This window comes from Elgaria multicarinata, chromosome 4, assembly GCF_023053635.1.
Source record: "Elgaria multicarinata webbii isolate HBS135686 ecotype San Diego chromosome 4, rElgMul1.1.pri, whole genome shotgun sequence".
Lineage (NCBI taxonomy): Eukaryota > Metazoa > Chordata > Lepidosauria > Squamata > Anguidae > Elgaria > Elgaria multicarinata.
The window spans coordinates 58672262-58679834 of record NC_086174.1 but is presented as its reverse complement, the minus strand read 5'-3'; positions in this window follow the sequence as shown (position 1 = coordinate 58679834).

Below are 7573 nucleotides of genomic sequence, written 5' to 3'. Positions count from 1 at the left end.
AGAATCAAAAGTGTGATCCCTTTGTTTTACCTCATGCTGTGTCCACCCCAAAGTCAACAGTCACGTTGTTTTAAATGTATAACTGCCCTTCAGTTTGGGCACCTCCTTGAGTCATGGGACCCAGCACAGACTGATTGTCCCTCAGTTCCAAGATCACCCTGGGGTTCACTTCTTGGCTCCCATCCCCTTCTTCATGATCCCCCTAGCCCTCTTGCTATCTTTTTCTAGTGCCTAAACCACATTTCCAGGGCCAGAGTTCAGAGTTCCTTTCTTCTTCACTTGAACACTTTGCTGCCTTGCATGCCCAGAGAAAGATTTGTGCCCTGCAAATCACTCATTTTTTGCCCACAGACAATTTAGCATGGGTCTCTGCCTTGCCCCAAAACTATGGGCTTGCTTGTCACAAGGAGTGTAGAAAGCAACCACCATTTGATCCACATTCATGGGACTGTTGGCCCAAGTCAGCAACCCTCCCAGACCTACAGGGCAGCCATGTATTGCACTGAGGTGACATTTTTGGGGTTGGAGACCTGAAACTCAAAGGGTTAGGATTTAGTTGGCACAACATCTTTTTCTATCTCAGGAAAGTAGGTCTAGCCTCAATTACGCATGTACTACTTACATCCAAACTGGACTACAGCAACACGCTCTACATAGGGCTACCTTTGAAGAAAACTTGGAAACCATGTACATTGATGGTGCTATATAAATATTATTATTATTATTATTATTATTTATTTATATAGCACCATCAATGTACATGGTGCTGTACAGAGTAAAACAGTAAATAGCAAGACCCTGCCGCGTAGGCTTACAAATAAATAATAATAAAATAATAATAATAATAAAATTCAGCTGGTGCAGAATGCAGCTGCTCCCATGTTGGGGCAAGACTTATGGGTCATATTACACTAAATCTGTACCAGCTGCACTGGTTACCAGCTGCACATGCTATCTGACCTTTAAACCCTTAAAACAGTTTTGAACCTGCTCATGTGTTGAAATTGATGCTCCTATTTGCTGGCCTGCCATTAAGAACTGTAAGGTTGATGGGTTCTAGAGATAGGGCTTTCTCAGTGGTGGTTTTGTCCTATGGAATTCTTTCCCAAAAGATATATAGCTGGCTCCATCTGTTATTTTCAAAAGGGTTTAAAAAAATTGTTTTCTTTGGCTTGTAACTTTTTTTTATTATATATGCTGCTTCTGTTGTTTAAGTTTTGAATTTGGCTTGTCTTAACTGCTTTACTCTTAAATTTGTTTTAAGACTGATTTATGATTCTGTTATATTTGTATTCAATTGTATGTTTTTGTATTATAAGCCATGTTGGGAAGACTGCAGTCTTGAAATGCCTTAAATAATGTGTGTAGCATAACTAAAAATGTTAAAAAATATATCAAAAGGAGCAGTCACCAAGGATTTTATGGTGGAGCTTTTTCTTTCACTATCTTTTTTTGTAGATGGAGTGGTTAGAGTGACAACTGCAACTGGGAAGATCTGGATTCTAGTCCCCACTTGGTCATAAAGCTCACTAGGAGCTTGTCCTGACGAGGGCTTTGCCCCGGCGTGGATTCGAAGTGACAGCAGGTCATCTATATGACGCAGCCACCATTCTGAAGCCATACAGGGGCAAACCCCCTAAACTCTGCTTTTAAAAGGTCAGGCACTTACCCTGACTTTTTTTAAGTGGAGGCGTGCCACAGCCGATGGCACCCCCTGATTGGCCATCATCAGCTGGAAGATGACTGGTTCAGGTGCTCTCTTCCTCCCCCTCCTGCTGCCTCATTGCTCCTCCCCGCTTTTTGTTTTTTAATCTGTAGATGCGAACCTCCGCATCTACAGATTAAAAAACAAAAAAGAAATGGGGGGATTACCCATAAGGCTGTAGAAGTTTCGCATCTACAGATTAAAAAAACAATTAGAAGAACGGGGCAGCCAGAGGGAGGAGAGCCAGCTGCCCCATTCCTCTCCCCTCCCCGGTGCTTGGCCCGCTGGCAGCAGCAAATCTGCATTGCCGCGCCTTCCGGTGCAGATGCCAGGAAGGAGTGCCAATGTAGAAGCCTGAGATCTTATGCCAACGCGCTGCTGTCAAGACGGGGCCCAAGTGACTTTAGGCCAGTCATAGACACACAGACTAACTTAACTCACAGGCTTCTTGTGAGGATCAAGTGGAGAGGAGGACCATGCAAGCCCTAGGGAAAGAAGGCCATACATAAATGTAATAACAAATAAATATTCAGCATTGAGCTGGTCCTCGCTCTTGCCCCTTCCTTCAAACGTCAGGCTGTCTATTGCCATTTTTTTAGTGTCATTTAGGGTACAAACCTTTTCATATTTAGAAAGATAAAAGTCCTACAATTGCCAGTGTTTCCCAGCCAGCCATGCTTAGGATTGCATAAGATTGTGCCCTTAATTCTTTATACAATAAAAAGTAGAGGCATCATCAGTTTTAGTTGAACAAAACAGTTTTAGTTGATTAAATTTGCACATACTGTATTTGTATATGAGTAAAATTAGTTCTGAAGGGTAACGGGGAATGCCTCTCAGATGGTGTTTGCCATCTGCAGTTTTTAATAAGTATGTTTTCAAAATATTTTTTAAAATTATGCCCCATCAATTTAGTCACATTTGTAGTCTATTGAAAGTTTCTAAAATAGGTTAATCTAACTGATAGACTAAACACTGCAGTCCTAATTAAAAGTTAATTTGGGATCCTTATTTTTAAAAAGCAGAATAGTTAAGATTGTCATCCCCAGAGCAGTTTTACAGTCAGCTAGGCACAGCTGGCTTCTGCTGCCAACCTGCAGAAATAGATTCCCTAAACTCAATGCTGGAGAGGAGTAGGTACATGTAATCAGGTGGTGACAGTGCACTTCCAAAGTACAGTCCCGCTTTTAATGTACATCTGTATTTGCTCTTAGAACTTTGCACTCTTAAAACAGATGTTAATCCACAATAAAATAAATCTTTTTAATTTGCATTTCCTTTAAGCACTAACTATGGTAAAAGGCAGTTGCTACTAAGCATCACATCAGGAACAATGATGTATTTCTAATGAGTCATAAAGTGCTCTAGGAAAGCAATGTTTGTATTTTATCATCTTTGTATTTTATATTGCATCTTTGCAAGTGCAAATCATTTTTAAAAGTGCAAGCATTTTCACATTTTAAAAATGGGCTCATTCTTGATTACCTGCAAACCTTTTTGCTTGAAATTACTTATGCTATAAAAGGCAAAACATATTTTTTTTAAAAAAGTGTAAAGTTTGAAAGCATTTCTATTTATAACCGGTGTTATTCAAAACCTTACAAGCAACTTGAGTTTTATCCCGGGGATTTAAAACTTCAATTTCTTAAAGCCAACTACTGGCACAATTCTGTGAGAGTCTGTGGATTAGAAATAGAGAAATAGATTTTAACACAAGGGCGCACTTGGCGAACCACATGTATGTGGGAACACAGTTCACTGTTGTTCCGTCTCTGGCACATATTCAGTATTGGCAGGCCATACTGAATGTGCTGGAACAAGGACAACAGTGATAACCTTAGGCCTTGCTAAGGAACTTCTTGATACTGGCTAACCATGTCAAGTATGCGCTGATGCAAGAGCCACAGAGAGAACAATACGCAGCATAAACACAATACAGCACAGAGGGCACCATAAACACGCGTTTCCTTAAATCCTTATATGGTATATTCATGCTGTATACACATTAACAAACACCTTCTGCACACGAGGCAGCCAGCAACTAACATGATGTAATCAACAACCAATCATAGCTTGTGAACAAGGAATGTAACCAAGTAGCTCTTAATAAAACCAGGACGGGGTAACCAGAAAAGGATGCCTCCCCTTCATACAGTTTGGACTCCTTACTTGTTATTTACCACACATGTAAGAAAAGGGCTTTTTCCAGAACTGCTGTATTGTAGGGATTGGGTCCAGCACCTCTGCAGATGTGCCCCAAGAAGACATGGAACTGATTCTGAGTCAGACAGGTAAAAGGCCTTGTCAAGGCACCAAGGTTACGGGACCAGGAGGCCAGTAAGAATAAAAGTAGCAGTGAGGAGGAAGCCCAGCTAATAATTTGGAGGACAGCCAGGCTGGGATCTCTACACCTGTAGGAATGCAGGCTCCTAATGAGTAGGATGAGGGGGGTAAGAATCAAAGACACAAGAGTCAGGCATCAGAAAAAAAGGGAAGGAAAATGTAGGGAAATTACACAATCCCATGAAAGACCCACCTTGAGGGTGGGACTTGGTAGGCTCTCCTGGTTGAGAAGGGGAGTCCATAGTACCATATCGTCTGCCCCGCACACTCAGGTCCTCTGGGGTGAACTTCAGTCATTTAAAACTAGGCTGACATCAGTTTACCAGAGGACCTTTTCTTCTGTTGCCCCCAGATTGTGGAATGGCCTGCTGGAGGAGATTCGTAAAATTAACTTTGTGTGTGATTTTAAGGCAGCTTTAAAGACTAGCCTTTTCCGGCAGGCCTATCCAGATCAATGTAAAATCAAGAATTTTTAAGATGTATTGATTCCTGTTCTAATGTTGTTCCCCGCCTCGATCCAAAGGGAGACGCAGGTAAGAAATTATTATTGTTGTTGTTGTTGTTGTTGTAGCCAGGGGCAGTTTTCATGGTGCCTTAACCCAGGTAACTAATTGAAGTCTACGGGATCCTATATTATGCAAAGTCTCTCATAAAAGCCTATCCCTAACGGAAGTATCAGGATACTGTCTGTAGCCTGAGGCAATGTCTGCTTGCTTGTAGTTTGCATAATTAAAGTAATGGCTGGAAATAGGACTACACTATTTGAGTGCTGCAGCAGCAGTTGGGGCAAGCTAGCTAGAGATATATAAGGAGGCAGGCTTGTGAGGGAGCGAGCTCTCCAAGTTCGAGGGGCCCAAGTTGCAAAGCATCAGCACACAAGTGAATTAAGCACCTGCGCAAGTTAAGCAACAGGTTGAGGACACCAGGGCATGTGACTTTTACTTGTCCTCTCATAATAACTATAAACAAACAAACAAATATATAAATATAAACAACTGGAAAATTCTAAACTTAGTTTTCCAGGTAAACAAACCCATTAATAGCAATAAAAAAAGTTATGAAGGTAGAACGCCAGCAGAGGTTCGGGGGCTATCCATGCATTGCACTGAGTGCCACATGTATGACTATCTGCCAGCTTGACAGAAGTCATGGGTGCGTACTTGCTGAAATCAGCTTTTGAATCTCAGGGAAGAGGTTCATTCCCTTGAAGCCTCCTTAGCCTGGAGAGAACATTGAGGGGAGACATGATAGCACTCTTCAAATACTTAAAAGGTTGTCACACAGAGGAGGGCCAGGATCTCTTCTCGATCCTCCCAGGGTGCAGGACACAGAATAATGGGCTCAAGTTAAAGGAAGCCAGATTCCAGCTGGACATCAGGAAAAACTTCCTGATTGTTAGAGCAGTACGACAATGGAATCAGTTACCTAGGGAGGTTGTGGGCTCTCCCACACTAGAGGCAGCTGGACAACCATCTGTCAGGGATGCTTTAGGGTGGATTCCTGCATTGAGCAGGGGGTTGGACTCAATGGCCTTGTAGGCCCCTTCCAACTCTGCTATTCTGATTCTATGAAGCCAAGGTGGCAGAGCTAGAGAAGCTAAGAGAGAAAGAGGGGTTGGTGGACAAATCCTTTGTGAACCTAGTAGCAGTGTCCCGATCCCTGGGCAACAGCTCCTCTGCTGCCATGGAGAATGGGGGTCTTGGGAAAGGAGGACATTATTCCGAGGAAGAGGGAAATAATCCCTTAGAAGGGACCCATTCCTTGGGTGATAAACAAATAACCTCTTTTGTTGAGGATGTGCTTCCAAGGGGTGGGAGGTTTGTGCTAGTGAGAGATTTGATCATTAGACACAGGCATATAGGTTTGTGATGGGCGTGTAGACTGCACGGTAAATTCCTTGTCTGGTGTGAAGATTGTGGACATCACACACTGTCTAAATAGTTTTGTATATAGTGCTGAGATTAGATGGAGTCAGTGATTGTGGTACATGCTGGTACCAGTGAAATGGGGAAATGAAGTCATGAGGCCCTGGAAGCCAAATTTAGGTTGCTAGGTAGAATGGTGAAATCAGGACCACCAAGGTGACTTTCTCTAAAATGCTACCTGTTCTACGCACAGGTCCAGCTAGACAAGTGAAGCTGAGGTTTCAATATGTGGATGAAATGGTGGCACAGGGAGGACGGGTTCAAATTTGTTAGGCACTGCAGAATGTTTTGGAATAAACCGGGCCTGTACAATAGGGACAGGCTCCACCTGAACTAAAATGGAACCAGACTGCTGGCACTAAACATCAAAAAGGATGCAGAGCAGCTTTTAAACTGAACCTTGGGGGAAAGCTGCAGGAGCTGGGAAGCATCTATTTTGGGTTGAATCATCCCTAAGGGATGAAGATGAAAATGTTTCCTATTGCCCAAATGGAGATGGGCAGGAAATAGATTATGACCACATGGTGAATCATGATAGCTAGTCAAAGAGACCTAAGTGCTATAGCAGAAGATGCACATGCCAGAGGCAACTGGGGAGGGTTACCATGTTTAGGTGTTTCCATGTTAATGCTAGAACGCTCCAAGCCAATTGGGAGAGTTCAAGTAACTGGTTTTAAAGGCGAACCTAGATATAGTGGGCATTACGGAAACCTGGTGGAAGGATAGAACCAGTGGGATGTGGTCATCTCTGGATATGTCATCTATATAGAAATGACATGCCAGGGTGTACTAGAAGAGGTGTTGCTCTGTACATTAAAGTAGGCATAGTGTTGAGCTGATCAGAAAACCTAAAAGGAACAGACTCCTCTACAGAACTGCTGTGGGTGACAAGACTAGGCTCCAAAACTAATTTAGTTCTAGTAACATGGTATCATCCCCTAGATCAGAACGTTCAGGGTGATCTTGAGATGATAAATGAAACCAGAGAGGTCTCCAAACAAAGTGTTGTAATAATGGGTGACTTCAATTAAAGTGTGTTGAATGGATATATGCATGTTCCAGTCATGACAAAGAGATTAAATTTCTTGATGCCCTAAATGATGGTGTCCTAGAACAGTTAGTCATGGAACCAACCAGAGAGATGACCATGGATTTAATCTTAAGTGTTGTCACCCAGGACCTAGTGCAAGAGTACACCATTGAAACTGTATGCTCCATAAAGTTTGAAAAAACATACATATACTAATTACTTGGAGTTTAGGTGTCCCAAAAGTAATGTAGTTAACAAACAGATAAAATGTGGCTTGTGTGGATTTTCCAGTGAAGCAAATATATTTCTCAAATATCAGCCAGAAGAATGCCCATACCTGGTTGAATCTGGTGCTTTGAAATGTTAAATGGTGAAGTTGCAGTTTAGCAATACAATGGTGACCTTTCAGATAATTATGTTTCCTTCAAATGCAGTCAAATTAATTCATTTACCCGTTGACTTAGTCATGAACACACCTGTCAATGGTTATCCATTCTTGTAATGTCTTCTGATGTTCCAGTTCTACAAATTCTACTAGTAGCTTGCAGCAGAGGCAGGTCCAGAACATTC